Genomic DNA, 17,551 nt, shown 5'->3' with positions numbered 1-17,551 from the left:
CCGTAGTACCCAACTCAGAAGTTAATATTTGTATCTGTATCTGCTGATTTGCTACCTCAGTTTCAATTGCATTCAAACGTTCTTGTAAACCATGTTGGGCAGTAGCAGCATCCTCTTTTGCCCTCTTAAGAGAGTCCTCTAATTCTGATGTCCTCCTTTTTGTTGTTGTAGTTGTATTAGGCTTTGGACCATAGCCAAGGCCTTTAATATATCCCGACCTTGTACCAAATACATTATCAGCAATTTCATCAATAGTCATTGGATTCTCTTCAGAAACAGACCGAGCTCTCAAATCTCTCATTTTGTTCTACATAAAAATATTACATCAGTTAAATTAATTATAAGATAGAATGAATACATGTGACATTTTACTAAAATATTACTTACGTAGCCTCTAGAGATGACCATCCTTTTTCACTCGAGTAATGGGTGCTTTTGTAGAACTAAATCCTGTTTGGCTCCACTCCTTCATGTTCATTCACACCCAACACAATATGAAAATAATATGAAATATGACTAAAATATCATCTTAGTAATGAATGTGGAGGGTGATTCAACCTCAACCACATTAACATGATTAGATTACAGGTTCAACAAAAGGTAATTAATGTATTGTCTAATAGGATTATGGTTCTTTATATTATGCAGCTATCTACTATATAATGGAAATTTGGAAACTAGTTTTATGAGTTAATAGAAGTCAGATGTAAGTTAGTACAGATATAGTGTTATGCCTAATCAAAAGTTGAAAAAAGACTCTTGTTCCCTTAAATAGAGATATAAAAGTACATGTATGTGACTTGTAATTTCATAAGCTTTCTGTCACGACCCAAAACTAAATCCTGTCATGATGGCGCCTATCGTGATACTAGGCAAGCCGACATATTTCCAAAACACGTCGATATTTCATTTAAAAGATAAGTCAAAGCTTTACTTTATTAGAATCTTCATTAAAGAGTTCAACCAAAATAAAAAAAAATAGAATGCGAAAAAGATAGCCCGACATCGGGGTGTCACTAAGTCATGAGCAACTACTACAAGCTGTCTGATAACATCAAGACTAGCATAGTCTGGGAAAAATCCAAAATACAACTAAGGGGAAGGTAAGGAAGAAGAAAAACAGTGTTGCGATCACCAGACAGCTACCTTGCTATCTCCGATGATCCGCTATTGAATATATCAACAACCGCTACCATGGCCAGAAATGCCTGGATCTGCACACAAGGTGCCGGGAGTAACGTGAGTACACCAACTCAGTAAGTAACAGCAGTAAATAAAGGGTGAGAAGTAGTGACGAGCTAGATGCAAGTATAGTTCATATCACAAGAATTTCCATAAAGTACAGCATGCTTTAAAAACCAGTGTTTAAGTCAAATCAGCTTGTTTAAATCCAGTTCAGGTGAAAACCAATAAAAAATATCTTTCAATAGTTCTCAAACAAGAACTCAAAGCAACTATGAGCATACAGGATGAAATCATATACCGCCCCTCGGGCAAAACATCACTCAATCCTCCCAATTACTCCAACCTCACAATCACGCATGCCTTCCAATCGCTCATGCCTCCCAATCACTCAGCACTCGGCACTCGCACTCAGTAGGTGCATGCGCTCACTGAGGGTATGTACAGACTTCGGAGGGGTTCCTTCAACCCAAGCGCTATATCAATGCCCATCATGGCAGAATCAATGAAATATGCTACGGCGTATAGCCCGATCCCATAAATGTCCTCACAAATCAGGCCTTCGGCCTCACTCAGTCATAACCTCTCCAGTCTCTCGGGCTCTCGAAAAAACAAGTAATCAGCCCAAACAACATTGATATGATGCATAAAATAAAGTAATAGAGACTGAGCTATGATGTAAAAATGCATGAACATGACTGAGTACAGATTATCAACCAAAAACAGTGAGAGGACAGCAAGAAAAGATCTCCAAGGGTCCAAACAATACTGGCATAAGGCCTAGACATGGCATCTAGCATGATTTACTGTAAATCTTTCTAAAAACACATAAAAAGCATATGGCTACGACAGTATATTCAACATTACAGTTGCTACGGGACGGACTAAGTCACAATCCCCAACGGTGCACGCCCACACACCCGTCACCTAGCATGTGTGTCACCTCCAAATAGTCACATGACACAAAAATCCGTGGTATCATACCCTCAGAACTAGATTTACAACCGTTACTTACCTCAATCCGAGCAAATCTCTACTCTGCAATGCCCTTGCCTCTCGAATCGGCCTCCGAGCATCCCAACTCTAGCCACAAGCAGTACAATACCATTAATATATGCTAAAGGAATAAATTCCACAAGAAAAACTATGAAATTGGACTCAAAACCCGAAATTGGCTCAATCCTGGCCCCCGGGCCCATGCCTCGATATCCAACAAAAGTCACAAAACTCGAAAGCTCATTCACTCACGAGTCTAGTTATACCAAATTTACTAAAATCTGACAACAAGAACTCTTCCACTTTTCCCCCAATTTTTCACCCCAAATCACAATTTGGATGATAAAAATCAAGATATAATCATGGAATTTAACCAAAATCAAGTGAGAAACACTTACCCCAATCAAATTCCTGAAAATCCCTTCAAATATCGCCTAAATCTGTGGTCTCTAGCTCAAAATATGAAAAATAGGTTCAAACCCTCGATTTTGAAATTTAACACTACTGCCCAGTTTTCCTTCTTCGCGAACGCAGAAGTACCCTCGCGTTCGCGAAGCACAACTGCCTCTGCCCAGAAATTCCTTCTACGCGAACGCGATCTACCACTCACGAACGTGAACTTTTACTGAACCTTCTCTTCGCAAACGCGACCACATCCTCGCGAACGCGTAGACCAAATGAATGGGGTCCCCAGCTGCCTCTTCTCTTCTTCGCGAACGCGTTATGCATCTCGCATCCGCGATGCACTCTACTCCTAAACCTTCGCGAACGCGTCCCTTACTTCACGAATGCGAAGAACAATTTTTCCTCAATCTCTAGATACTCTTTGTGAATGCGAGACCTACCTCGCGAACGCGTAAGAGGAAACCAGCAACAGCAAAAACAACAACAGATCAGCTATCTCTCAAAGGCCATAATTGGTCCGTTAACCACCCGAAACTCACCCGAGACCCTCGGGACCTCAACCAAACATATCAACATATCCCACAATATCATACAAACTTAGACAAATCATCAAATCACTCATAACATCAAAATACCAATTACGCTCGGATTCAAGCCTAAGGACTTCTAAACTTCCGAATTCCACCAACTATGCCGAAACCCGCTAAACCACGTATCAATGACCTCAAATTTTACACACAAGTTAAAAATAACACCACGAATCAATTCCAAATTCCGAAATTCCATTCCAACCCCGATATCGAAATTTCCACTACCGACCAAAATTACAAAAATTCTAACTTTCGCCAATTCAAGCCTAATTCTACCACGTGCCTCCAAATCTCATTACGAATGCGTTCCCAAGTCCGAAATCACCTAACGGAACTAACAGAACCATCAAAATTTAAATCCGAGGTCGTTTACATATAAGTCAATGTCCGGTTGACTTTTCCAACTTAAGCTTCTACTTTAGAGACTAAATATCCCATTTCACTCCGAAACTACTCCGGGCCCGAACCAACTAGCCCGATATATCATAATATAGCTGAAAAGCACAAAAGGAAGAAGAAATGGGGAAAACAGGGCTATAACTCTCGAAATGACATGCCGTATCGTTACATCCCCCCTCTTAAATAACCGTTCATCCTCGAACGGGTCTAGAAACATACCTGGAGTCTCAAATAGGTGTGGATATCTGCTTCGCATCTCCCGCTCGGTCTCCCAGGTGGCCTCCTCCACAGGCTGACCTCTCCATTGCACTTCCACTGAAGCTATATCCTTTGACCTCAACTTTCGAATCTGCCGATCCAAAATGGCCACCAGCTCCACATCATAAGTCATATCACCCTCCAACTGAACCGTGCTGAAATCCAAAACATGGGACGGATCGCCAATATACTTCCGGAGCATGGAAACATGAAATACCGGATGCACACTCGACAAGCTAGGTGGCAAGGCAAGCTTATAAGCTACCTCCCCTATCTTTTGAAGCACCTCAAAAGGCCAGATGAATCGGGGGCACAACTTGGCCCTCTTCCCAAACCTCATAACACCCTTCATGAATGATACCTTCAGCAAGACTCCCAACCAAGAAAGACACATCACGGACCTTTCTGTCCGCATAGCTCTTCTGCCTAGACTGCGCCGTGCGAAGCCGCTCCTGAATCAATTTCACCTTATCGAATGCATCCTGGACCAAGTCTATACCCAAGAGCCTAGCCTCACCTAGCTCAAACCATCCTACCGGAGATCTATACCTCCTCCTATATAAAGCATTGTACGGAGCCATCTGAATACTCGACTGATAACTGTTGTTATATGCAAACTCCGCGAGCGGCAAAAATTGGTCCCATGAACCCCCAAAGTTAATGACACAAGCGCGCAACATGTCCTCCAATATCAGAATGGTGCGCTCGGACTGCCCGTCCGTCTGAGGGTGAAAAGTTGTGCTCAACTCAACTTGAGTACCCAACTCTCGTTGCACGGCCCTCCAAAACTATGATGTAAACTGAGTACCCCTATCTGAAATGATAGAAACTGGGACACCATGCAGGCGAACAATCTCTTAGATATAAATCTCAGCCAACCGCTCAGAAGTGTAAGTAGTACCAACTGGAATGAAGTGCGCGGACTTGGTCAGCCGATCCACAATAACCCAAATAGCATTGAACTTCCTCGAAGTCCGTAGGAGCCCAACTACGAAGTCCATGGTGATCTGCTCCCACTTCCTCTCCGGGATCTCTATTCTCTGAAGCAACCTGCCTGGTCTCTGATGTTCATACTTAACTTGCTGATAGTTGAGACACCGAGCCACAAACCCAACTATATCCTTCTTCATCTGCCTCCACTAATAGTGATGTCTCAAATCCTGGTACATCTTTGCGGCACCTAGATGGATTGAGTATCGCGAGCTGTGGGCCTCCTCAAGAATCAAATCCCGAAGCCCATCCACGTTGGGCATACATATCCGGCCCTACATCCTCAACACGCCATCATCACCAATAGTCACATCTATGGCATCACCTTGCTGAACCCTATCCTGAAGAACGAGCGGGTAGGGGTCATAATACTGACGCTCCCTAACACGGTCATAAAGAGAAGACCTGGAGACCACACAAGCCAATACCCGACTCGGCTCCGAAATATCCAATCTGACAAGCTGGCCCGCAAGGGCCTAAACATCCAATGCCAAGGGTCTCTCTGCTGTTGGGAGATACGTTAAACTCCCCAAACTCTCTACCCGGTGACTCAAGGTATCGGCCACCACATTGGCCTTCCCTGGATGGTAAACAATAGTGATATCATAGTCCTTGAGAAGCTCTAACCATCTCCGCTGACGCAAATTAAGATCCTTCTGCTTAAACAGATGCTGAAAACGCCGGTGATCAGTATAGATCTCACAATGAACCCCATAAAATAATGATGCCAAATCTTCAAGGCGTGAACAATGGCTGCTAACTCAAGATCATGGACACGATAGTTCTTCTCATGGGTCTTCAATTAGCGCGAGGCATAGGCAATCACCCTACCCTCCTGCATCAGAACATATCCAATACCTACCCTCGAGGCATCACAATACACGGTGTAAGGACCTGAAGCTGATGGCATAACTAACACTGGAGTTGTGGTCAAAGCAGTCTTGAGCTTCTAAAAGCTCTCCTCACACTCGTACGACCACCTAAAAGGAGCACCCTTTTGGGTTAATTTGGTCAAAGGCGATGTAATAGATGAAAATACCTCTATAAAGTGACGGTAATAGCCCGCCAAACAAATAAAGCTCCTAATCTTCGTGGCTGAGGATGGTCTAGGCCAACTCTGCACCGCCTCTATCTTCTTTGGATCCACCTGAATACCCTCACTGGACACCATATGCCCCAAGAATGCTACTGAACCGAGCCAAAACTCACACTTGGAGAACTTTGCTTAAAGCTTCTCTTCGCTCAATCTCTGTAATACAATCCTCAGATACTGAGCATGCTCCTCTTGGCTACGAGAGTACACCAGGATGTCATCAATGAATACAGTAACGAATGAGTCCAAAAAGGGCGGGAATACACTGTTCATCAAATACATGAACGCTGCTGGGGAATTGGTCAGCCCAAAAGATATCACTAAGAACTCATAATGGCCATAACGGGTCCTGAAAGCTGTCTTAAGAATATCCGAATCCCGAATCTTTTGCTGGTGATACCCGGACCTCAAATCAATCTTGGAGAACACCCTCGCTCCCTCAAGCTGGTCAAACAAATCATCAATACGAGGCAAAGGATACTTGTTCTTGACCGTGACCTTGTTCAATTGCCTGTAATCAATGCACATCCTCCTGGAACCATCCTTTTTATTTACAAATAGAACTGTTGCACCCCAAGGTGACACGCTGGGCTGAATAAACCCATTATCAAGGAGTTCTTGAAGTTGTCCCTTCAACTCCGCCGGTGCCATATGATACGGTGGAATAGAAATGGACTGAGTGCCCGGCATCAAATCAATACCAAAGTCAATATCCCTGTTAGGCGACATGCCCGGCATGTCTGCAGGGAACACATCCGGAAAATCATGTACCACCGAAACAGAATCAATGGTAGGAGTCTCTGCACTAACATCCCTCACAAAAGCCAGATAGGATATACAACCCTTCTCAATCATCCGCTGAGCCTTCAAGTATGAAATCACTCTACTGGGAACATAGTCTATAGAACCGCTACACTCAACCCTCGGCAACCCCGGCATCACCAACATCACGGTCTTAGCGTGACAATCTAGAACAGCATGACATGGAGACAACCAGTCCATACCCAATATCACATCAAAATCGACCATACTAAGCAACAAGAGATCTACTCTGGCCTTCAGGCCCCTAATAGTCACCACACATAACCGATATACGTGGTCCACAATAATAGCATCACCCACAAGAGTAGATACATGAACAGATGAAACTAAAGACTCACGGGGCATATCCAAAAAATGAGCAAAGTACGAGTAAACATATGAATAAGTGGAACCAGGGTCAAATAATAGGAGGCATCTCTGTGACAAACTGAGACAATACCTGTAATCACAGCATCCGAAGTAATAGCATCTGGTCTGGTAGGAAGAGCATAACAATGGGCTTGGCCACCCCCTGATCTGCCTCCCCCTCTCGGGCGACCCCTAGCTGACTGACCTCCACCCCTAGCGGACTGGGCGGGTGGTAAAGTAACTGGTGCTGAAGTTGAAGGCTGACTCCTTTGTTGAGATGGACCCCCATGACGATGAGGACACTGCCTCCACATATGCCCAAACTCCCCACACTCAAAACAACTCCCTGGTGCGGGTGATGGGGACTGAAGGGAACCCCTAGCACCATGATAACTGGTAGAAGATTCTAGCATGGAGGAGCCCTGAACTGATGGAGCACGGGACGAACTCTGGGCTGGGAGGGCACTGAGTGATGAGTGGCCCTGATGAGAACTGTGAGAACTATGGCTCAATGATGCACCACGGTGAACTGGGTGGGCTGACTGAGCATGCCTGAATGGATGACCTCTGCCGTGCTGGAACTGATCCCCATGAGGAGCACCACTGAATCCACCCTGTCCACGAGGCCTCTTGGCCTCCCTCTCAACCCTCTCCTGACCGCGAACTATCTCAATCTACCGAGCAATGTCGACAACCTCATCAAAAGTAGCACCAGACACTCTCTCTGTTTTCATAAGCAATCGAAGCTGCAAAGTGAGGCCATCTATAAACTTCCTGATCCTCTCTCTGTCTGTGGGAACCAACCAGATAGCATGATGGGCTAACTCCAAGATCACATCTCATACTGTGTCACAGATATATCACCCTGACAAAGCTGCTCAAACTGTCTGCGCAGCTCCTCTCTGCGGGACTGAGGCACAAACTTCTCCAGAAAGATAACGGAGAACTGCTGCCAAGTGAGGGGTGCTGAGCCGACCGGCCTACGCCTCTTGTAAGCCTTCCACCAACTGAATGCAGCCCCATAGAACTAAAAGATAGTGAACGAGACCCCACTAATCTCTAGAATACCTACTGTACGGAGTATCCTCTAACACCTCTCCAAGAAACCTTATGCATCCTCACCCTCTGCACCATTGAAAGATGGAGGCTAGAGACTCCCAAATCTCTCCAATCTATGCTGCTCATCCTCAGGCATAGAAGGAACCACAAAGTTCTGAGAAGCTGCAACCGATTAGGCTGGTAGTGCCCCCGGTGTCTGGAATCCCTGTACCACCTGCTCTGGTGTGCGGGCGACGGGAGTCTGAGCACCTCCCCCGGCCTGAGAAGTGGCTGTTGCGGCCGAAATAGGGACCGCTTGAGCAAGGCTGGTGCACGCGGTCAGAATCTGAGTTATGGCCTCCTGAAGGCCTGGAATCATAATAGGCACAGGTGGTGCCTGAGCTGATGCATCAACCACCGGAATCTAGTCCTAATCTGGGCCAACTGGTGGATCTGCAGGTACTGCCCCACTTGCTGTGCGAGCTGCACCTCTACCCCTACCACAGCCTCTACCGCAGCCTCGGCCTCTCGCGGTCCTGGCTGGTGGTACTGGTGGCTGGCCCTCCCAACCGGTAGTACGAGTCCTCACCATCTGTGAGAGAATAAAACAACAGATATTTAGTTACTAGAATCAACAGATTCGCACAACAAGAATTCAAGAATATGGAATTTCCTAAGGGTTCTGTAGCCTCTCGAAGATAAGTACAGACGTCTCTGTACCGATCCGCAAGACTCTACTAAACCCGCTCATGACTCGTGAGACCTATATAACCTAGGCTCTGATACTAACTTATCAAGACCCAAAACTAAATCTTGTCGTGATGGCGCCTATCGTGGTACTAGGCAAGCCGACACATTTCCAAAACACGTCGATATTTCATTTAAAAGATAAGTCAAAGCTTTACTTTACTAGAATTTTCATTAAAGAGTTAAACCAAAAAAAAAAATAGAATGCGGAAAAGATAGCCCGTCATCAGTGGGTCACTAAGTCATGAGCAACTACTACAAACTGTCTGATAACATCAAGACTAGCATAGTCTGGGAAAAATCCAAAATACAACTAAGGGAAAGATAAAGAAGAAGAAAAACAGGGTTGCGATCGTGAAGCAGCTACCTTGCTATCTCCGATGATCCGCTACTGAATATATCAACAACCGCTACCGTGGCCAAAAATGACTGGATCTGCACACAAGGTGCAGGGAGTAACGTGAGTACACCAACCCAGTAAGTAACAGCAGTAAATAAAGGCTGAGAAGTAGTGACGAGCTAGATGCAAGTGTAGTTCATATCACAAGAATTTTCGTAAAGTACAACATGCTTTAAAAACCAGTGTTTAAGTCAAATCAGCTTGTTTAAATCCAGTTCAGGTGAAAACCAATAAAAAATATCTTTCAACAGTTCTCAAACAAGGACTCAAAGCAGCTATGAGCATACATGATGAAATCATATACCGCCCCTCGGGCAAAACATCACTCAGTCCTCTCAATCACTCCAACCTCACAATCACTCATGCCTCCCAATCTCTCATGCCTCCTAATCACTCAGCACTCGGCACTCGCACTCAGTAAGTACCTGCGCTCACTAGGGGTGTGTACAGACTCCGGAGGGGCTCCTTTATCCCAAGCGCTATATTAATGTCCATTATGGCAGAATCAATGAAACATGCTACAGCGTGCAGCCCGATCCCATAAATGTCCGCACAAATCAGGCCCTCGGCCTCACTCAGTCATAACCTCTCCAGTCTCTCGGGCTCTCGAAAAAACAAGTAATCAGCCCAAACAACATTGATATGATGCATCAAATAAAGTAACAGAGAGTGAGCTATGATGCAAAAATGCATGAACATGACTGAGTACAGATTATCAACCAAAACTAGTGAGAGGACAGCAAGAAAAGACCTCCAAGGATCCAAACAATACTGGCATAAGGCCTAGACATGGCATATAGCATGATTTATGTAAATCTTTCTAAAAACACATAAAAATCATATGGCTACGACAGTATATTCAACTTTACAGTTGCTACGGGACAGACCAAGTCACAATCCCCAATGGTGCACGCCCACACGCCCGTCAGCTAGCTTGTGCGTCACCTCCAAATAGTCACATGTCACAAAAATCCGGGGTTCATAACCTCAGGACTAGATTTACAACTGTTACTTACCTCAATCCGAGCAAATCTTTACTCCGCAATGCCCTTGCCTCTCGAATCGACTTCCGAGCGTCCCGAATCTAGCCACAAGCAGTACAATACCATTAATATATGCTAAAGGAATAAATTCCATAAGAAAAACTACCAAATTAGACTCAAAACCCGAAATTGGCTCAAACCCGGCCCCCGGGCCCATGCCTCGATATCTGACAAAAGTCACAAAACTCAAAATTCTATTCACTCACGAGTCTAGTCATACCAAATTTACTCAAATTCGACAACAAAATCCCTTTCAAAACCTCAAAATCCCATCTCAAGAACTCTTCCACTTTTCCCCCAATATTTCACCCCAAATCACATTTTGGATGATAAAAATCAAGATATAATCATGTAATTTAACCAAAATCAAGTGAGAAACACTTATCCCAACCAACTCCCAGAAACTCCCTTCAAAAATCGCCTAAATCCGTGGTCTCTAGCTCAAAATATGAAAAATGGGTTCAAACCCTTGATTTTGAAATTTAACACTGTTGCCCAGTTTTCCTTCTTCGCGAACGCGGAAGTACACTCGCGTTCGCGAAGCAAAACTGCCTCTGCCCATAAATCCCTTCTACGCGAACGCGATCTACCACTCGTGAACGCGAGCCTTTACTGAACCTTATCTTCGTGAACGCAACCTCATCCTCGCAAATGCATAGACCAAATGAATGGGGTCCCCAGCTGCCTCTTCTCTTCTTCGCGAATGCGTTACTCATCTCGCGTCCGCGATGCACTCTACTCCTAAACCTTCGTGAACGCGTCCCTTACTTCGCGAACGCGAATAAAAATTCTTCCTCAATATCCAGATACTCTTCACGAACGCGAAACCTACCTTGCGAGCGCGTAAGAGGAAACCAGCAACAGCAAAAAAACCAGCAGATCAGCTATCTCTCAAAGGCCATAATTGGTCCGTTAACTACCCGAGACTCTGGGGACCTCAACCAAACATAACAACATATCCCACAACATCATACGAACTTAGACAAATCATCAAATCACTCAAAACAACATCAAAACACCAATTTACACTCGGTTTTAAGCCTAAGGACTTCTGAATTCCACCAACGATGCCGAAACCCGCTAAACCACATCCGAATGACCTCAAATTTTACATACAAGTCAAAAATAATACCATGAACCTATTTCAACTTTCAGAATTCCATTCCGACCCCGATATTAAAATTTTCACTACCGACTAAAATTGCCAAAATTCTAACTTTCGCCAATCCAAGCCTAATTCTACCACGGGCCTCTAAATCTCATTCCGAATGTGCTCCCAAGTCCTAAATTACCTAACCGAGCTAACGGAACCATCAAAATTTAAATCCGAGGTCGTTTACACATAAGTCAACGTCCGATTGACTTTTTCAACCTAAGCTTCTACTTTAGAGACTAAATGTCCCAATTCACTTCGAAACCACTTCGGACCCGAACCAACTAACCAGATATATCATAATATAGCTGAAAAGCACAAAAGAAAGCAGAAATGGGGAAAGCGGGGCTATAACTCTCGAAACGACCGGGCGGGTCGTTACACTTTCACAAGCAGGGAAAACTTGAAGATATACCCTCCATGATATTTTATTAAGGCTATACAAATTTAAATCTCCCTGAGGTACTAAAATTTAATTAAACACCAGTGACTAACACTCATCAATTCATCTATTAACACGTATATATTTGAAGAACAAGTGACAAAATATCAGTAGGAAAAATGATAGAAAGGAGACAAATAACAATACTAACTTTTATATTAAACATAATATAAATAGTGTCCTTTTCTTTCTCTTTTAAGAAGACAAAGAATTGAAGTTATGATTTGAATTATGAATGAAAAATGACAATACTTAAAAGTATGTGCAAGTAGAATTAGAAGTATATCAAACTCATTGGCCTTCTTTTCTTTTTTTCACCATTTTGAAAATTAAAAATGTCCCTTGAGATTTCACTCTTCGCCTACCAAGCAAAGGGATTAGAAAAGTGATAAAAAGTAAAAATAGTATAACTTACTATTTCAGCACGAGCAGCTACAAAAGCTCTTGACCCCATGAAATGATTAGATTTCAGCTTTGTTCGATTGACTTTGTTTATCTCGCATCGTCTCTGCAAAGAATATATAAATATAAGTAAATAAAATTATAATGACACAAATATGATGCTAAAGCTTATTATTATTTCGCACCATAAGTTCTCAGATGTTAGCATAAAAGAGTGGACAGAAACTAAAGAACCACATCAAGCTCTTCTCAAAGGTTGCATTTTACAGAGACATTTAAAGGATCCTTTTTTCTCTTTTTTTATTTCCAGTTTATTTTCTCACTCTTATTTGTATCTTCTGTAAATGCAGATTTTTGAAGGGTCTACTCATATCAATGTAAGCCATATCATCCATGAATAAATGTTGCAGCTACAAAGTAGAGAAAAACATGTTACTGAAAATATCTTTTGTACATTTTGTTTGTTCGTATACTTAATTACTTAAATTACCTTTTTCTTTGATAAATTGTGAATGTTGTTTGCCAGAAAAAATTACAATGAGATAAATATGAATAGAAATTACCTTATGTTCTGGATTCGCCCACATGTCACAGAGCCTATTCCAATTTTCCGGGGTCAACTTCAATTTTACGAGCCTCTTCCTCGGAGCTTGCACTTTCAAATAGCTTTTTTAATTTGTAGCGCCATTGTCGGCTTCTATTTTTCAGAATATCCTCATAGCTATCATTGGTGTAATGCTCGTCCAAGTTAATTTCAAACGTCTCCTGCAAAATGAGAAGTTTTGGAGACACTCATAAAACAATTAAAATTTCCTTTGCTCGTAAAAGATTAAAAACTAACATATTTACAATGTAATAAAATTTACCAAAATATAGAATCCTTACATGGCATCTAATTAATGATGCATCCTTATCCTCTCTTGTGAGTTCCTTCCACTTGTTTGGAAGCGAAAGAAAGTTGCGAGCAATAATTCCTAATTCATTTGATATCTTTGCTGATGGAATTGCCTCAACTGGCCTTCCTTTACCAACTGGAATGTTTATAACCATTTTTCTTCCTATAGACTTCTTCATTTTCTCAAGACCTTTACCCATTGTTCTTCCACGACCTTTTCTGATTCTAGTTGAATCATCTGATTTTTTAAAAAGTAAAAGTCAGTTCAAAATACTTGCTAAAATTCAGAAATGGTAACCATGTATATATATTAGTAATTAATTACTATGCTACAAATGAAAACTCTATTGTTACAAGTTTAACATAAATGAATGTTTCAAATTTTAATATATTTGGTTCCAACTTGAACACAAAAGAATCCTAGATGCTGGAATATAAAGATAGCTATTTCTTTCCAGTTGAGGAAAGTAAGAATTTGTTGTAATTTCTTATTGGGCGACAATCAGAAACTTTGTTTAAATCCTCTTTTTTAAACCCAATCCATTTGTTTTATAAAGATAAACTCAAGAATAATATTGCAATAGGTGTGAAGTTCTTGGCTACCCTTAGTATCTACTAAAACCAATAAGAAAGACTAGGTGCAATGTACTTTATCAGATTGTAACGACTCAATCGGTCGTTTTGAGAATTTGCACTTTACTCGAAGGTTTACGGGCGTGAGTAGCTCCGTATGATGTATTTTGATTTTTGTGAATCGTCGGTTTTGGTTTTCAGGTTATTCAGAACTGATTTGGAAGAATGATTCTCAACTAGGGAGCTTTAAATTTGAAAGAGTTGACCAAGTTTGACTTTTTAACATTTGACCTCAGATTGAAATTTTGATAGTTCCGGTAGGTCCGTAGGGTGATTTTGGACTTAAGAGCGCGTCTGAATTGTGATTTGGAGGTCCGTGGTTGAATTTGGCTCGAAATGGCGAAAGTTAAAATTTTGGAAAGTTTTACCGGGAGTAGACTTTTTGATATCGGGGTCAGATTCCGATTTTGAAAGTTGGAACAGGTCCATAATGTCGAATCTGACTTGTGTGCAAAATTTGAGTTCAATCGGAAGTGATTTGATAGGTTTTGGCATCAGTTGTAAAATTTTAAAGTTTTAAAGTTCATTGATTTCGGGTTGAGGTATGATTCATCGTTTTGATGTTGTTATGTGTGTTTTGAGGCCCCTAGTAGGTTTGTGTTGTGTTATGGGACTTGTTGATATATTCGGACGAGGTCCCGAGTGATTCGGATGAGTTTCGGACGAGGTTCGGATCACTTTCGTTGTATAGTGCATTGCTGAAGGCTGCTGGTTCTAGTGTGATCGCACCTGCAACTGGTATTGCACAGGTGCGATGGTCGCAGAAGCGAGAAGATGCTGGGTGAGGAAGACTACAGAAGCGGATTTTTGTAGCGCAACTGCGTGCGCGCAGATGCGAGATTGGAAGCGCAGGTGCGAAAATATTCGCAGACGCGGAATTTGATATCTGTAGGTGCAGGGGTTGCTGGGCAAGGCTATTTTTGCAGAAGCAAAGTTTTTACCGAAGAAGCGGTGGTCGCAGATGCGACGATCTATCCGCAAATGCGGAATCTCTGGGCAGAATGTTATAAGTTTGAGGGTTGGTCATTTTTATCACATATTGAGCTATGGACTTCGGAATGGAGCGATGTTTGGAGCAATTTTTATCATAAGGATTAGGGTAAGTATTCTCTACTCGGTTTTAGTTATATTTCATGAATCTACCTTCGTTTTTGGTAATTGGATTGTGAATTTTAAAAAGAAAATTGGGGGTTTTGGCCTAAAGTTTCATAATGTGAATTTTTTAGTTTTGAACATCGAATTGGAGTCGGATCTGAGTGAAACTTGTATGGTTAGAATTGTAATTGAATGAGTTATTGGATTTTATAAATTTTGTCGGGTTCCAAGGTACGGGCCCAGGTTGGGCTTTTGGCCTATTTTGGGCTTTTGATTTAAGATTTGATCTTTTTCGACCGAGATTGGTTCCTTTAGCACTGTTTCATGTACTTGAGTTGTTTTTGGTTAGTTTCGAGCCGTTCGGAGGTCGGAACGCGCGTGATGGCATCTTTGGAGCATCGCTTTTCTTTCTCGGCATTGGTATTGGCTTGTTCGAGGTAAGTAACTCTTCTAATCTTAGTGATGAGGGTATGAAACCCCGTAATAGGTATTATGTGATTCGTATTGAGGTAACACACATGCTAGGTGACGGGCGTGTGAGCGTGCACCATGTGAATTGGGACTCCGTTATTTCCATGGCACTGAATAGTGGCCCTATTTTGTTGATATCTGTGTTTTCACCATGTGATAAAGTAATTGAGCTCTCAATCATGCTAGATATTATGTTTAGGCTTTATGCCGATACTGTTGGGACCCATATTGGTCGTTTCTTGTTTTCATCTCACTAATTTCATTGATATTTCATACTCAGTCATATTCATGCATTCATATCATATCTCAGTCTCAGTTGTTATTTATTGATACATCATATTATTATTGTCGGGCTAGTTTTATGACATTGTGAGCCCGTGAGTGAGACTGGAGAGATTGATGACTGAGTGAGGCCGAGAGCCTGATTATGAGTGACAGTTATGGGATCGGGCTGCATGCCACATCATGCTATATTGATTTATGCCTGGATCTAGCATAAGATAGCGCTTGGGCTGTAGGAGCCCCTCCGGAGTCTGCACACCCTCAGTGAGCGCGGTTGATTATATTGAGGGATGGATCTTCCCTGGACATGGATCTTATCCGAAGCATTTATATACTTGGAGATGGATCTTCTCCATGAGGCCGGATTGGCCTTCCTCGGTACTGAGTGACTGATGGTCAGTGATGTATATATTCAGGGATGGATCTTCCCTGGGCCATATACAGTACCGAGTGGTTGAGCATGATGAGTGAAAGTGTGAGACAGTGAGATTGAGTACTCTGAGAGTGTGAGTACGTAAATGATCTCTGAGATACATGGCATTGGCATGCACACATGACATACAGGCATAGATACGTATTTTTTCTCATGTTGTACGGTATCACGTCATTCATAACTTTTTACACACATTGATATGTGGGCATATAGAGGTATTTCACACTTGCTATCTAGAAAAAAAATAAAATATCTTATTTATTGTGGAAAGGCTATTTGAAAAAATTACAGTTTTCAAACTTACTCGTACTTTTGGCATTTTCGGTAAAAGATTTGAGTTTTCACTAAGATACTTGAAAAGCATGACTATTTTCTGGAACTGCGAACGAGCTGAGCATTTTACTTCTGAGATACATCTCTTATTACTTGTATTATGGTGTTATGAACTGTTATGGAATATTGGTATTGGACCCGACCTTGTGTTAGCTCGTCACTACTTTCAACCTAAGGTTAGGTTTGTTACTTACTGAGCACATGGGGTATGTTCTACTCATACTACACTTCTGTACTTTGCGTGCAGATGTTGGTTGTTGATATTGCTATGATCGATGCGAGATGGATTGAAGATGTACCTGCGTCCCGGTTGTAGCTGCCCCTTGTCCGTGGTAGCTTTAGATCTATAAAACTCTATTTATATACTTTTCAAACAAAAGATGTATTTATTTCATTTCAGCTTTGTAAATTCTATTCTTAGAAGCTCATGATTTGTACTACCAGTCCTTGGGAATTGTATAAGATTCAGATAATTTCTTTACTTAATTGCTTTATTAATTGTTATTGGAAATGGTTAGTAGTTATCTGGCTTACCTAGCGGGTTGGGTTAGGTGCCATCACGACTAGTTGGATTTTGGGTCGTGACAAGGTGGTATCAGAGCTCTAGATTCATAGATTCTACAAGTCATGAGCAAGTATCTAGTAGATTCTTGCGGATCGGTATGATGACGTCCATACCTATCTTCGAGAGGCTACAGGACATTTAGGATATACTTCTCATCTTTCTTTACTTATCGTGCGGCATTGATTCAGCTTGAAGCGTAACTCTTTGAATTCCTTCCACGTATTCGTATGTGCATATGAGCGCTCGGTATCAGTTGTGCACTGGCGGCTTGTGATTCCATGGTGGAGATGCGAGATGTGATTTTGGCGTGCTGATGATAGGCCAGACTGGTGGACTTGAGGTTGGGTTTTGACTGTAGCTTGAGCACGGAGATTTTGATTGTGTGAGCATGTGCTTTTGGGACTTATAAGTCGTTGGTGTCCCTATTAGTGGAATTTGTGATTGGATGACTATGTGGTGAGTATGATGTAACTGCGAGATATGTTCAGATTGTTCGAATGTCACGAGAAGAGTTGACTTGAGATGTATCAAGGACT

The 17,551-nt window shown here is 42.2% G+C and overlaps 1 long non-coding RNA gene across 1 annotated transcript; it reads right to left on the bottom strand.

The window, feature by feature from the left end:
• Positions 1 to 12,272: 12,272 nt before the first annotated feature.
• Positions 12,273 to 13,336, bottom strand: LOC138900529 (uncharacterized). Its single transcript, XR_011411598.1, has 3 exons — positions 13,194 to 13,336; positions 12,872 to 13,073; positions 12,273 to 12,414 (listed from the first exon to the last, which is right to left on the bottom strand). It is a non-coding gene; the product is annotated as an uncharacterized lncRNA (long non-coding RNA).
• Positions 13,337 to 17,551: the final 4,215 nt, after the last annotated feature.

The sequence above is a fragment of the Nicotiana tomentosiformis genome, chromosome 10 (assembly GCF_000390325.3).
Source record: "Nicotiana tomentosiformis chromosome 10, ASM39032v3, whole genome shotgun sequence".
Taxonomy (NCBI): Eukaryota; Viridiplantae; Streptophyta; class Magnoliopsida; order Solanales; family Solanaceae; genus Nicotiana; species Nicotiana tomentosiformis.
Note: the sequence above shows the minus strand (reverse complement) of the source record. Positions and strands in the feature narration are given on the sequence as shown.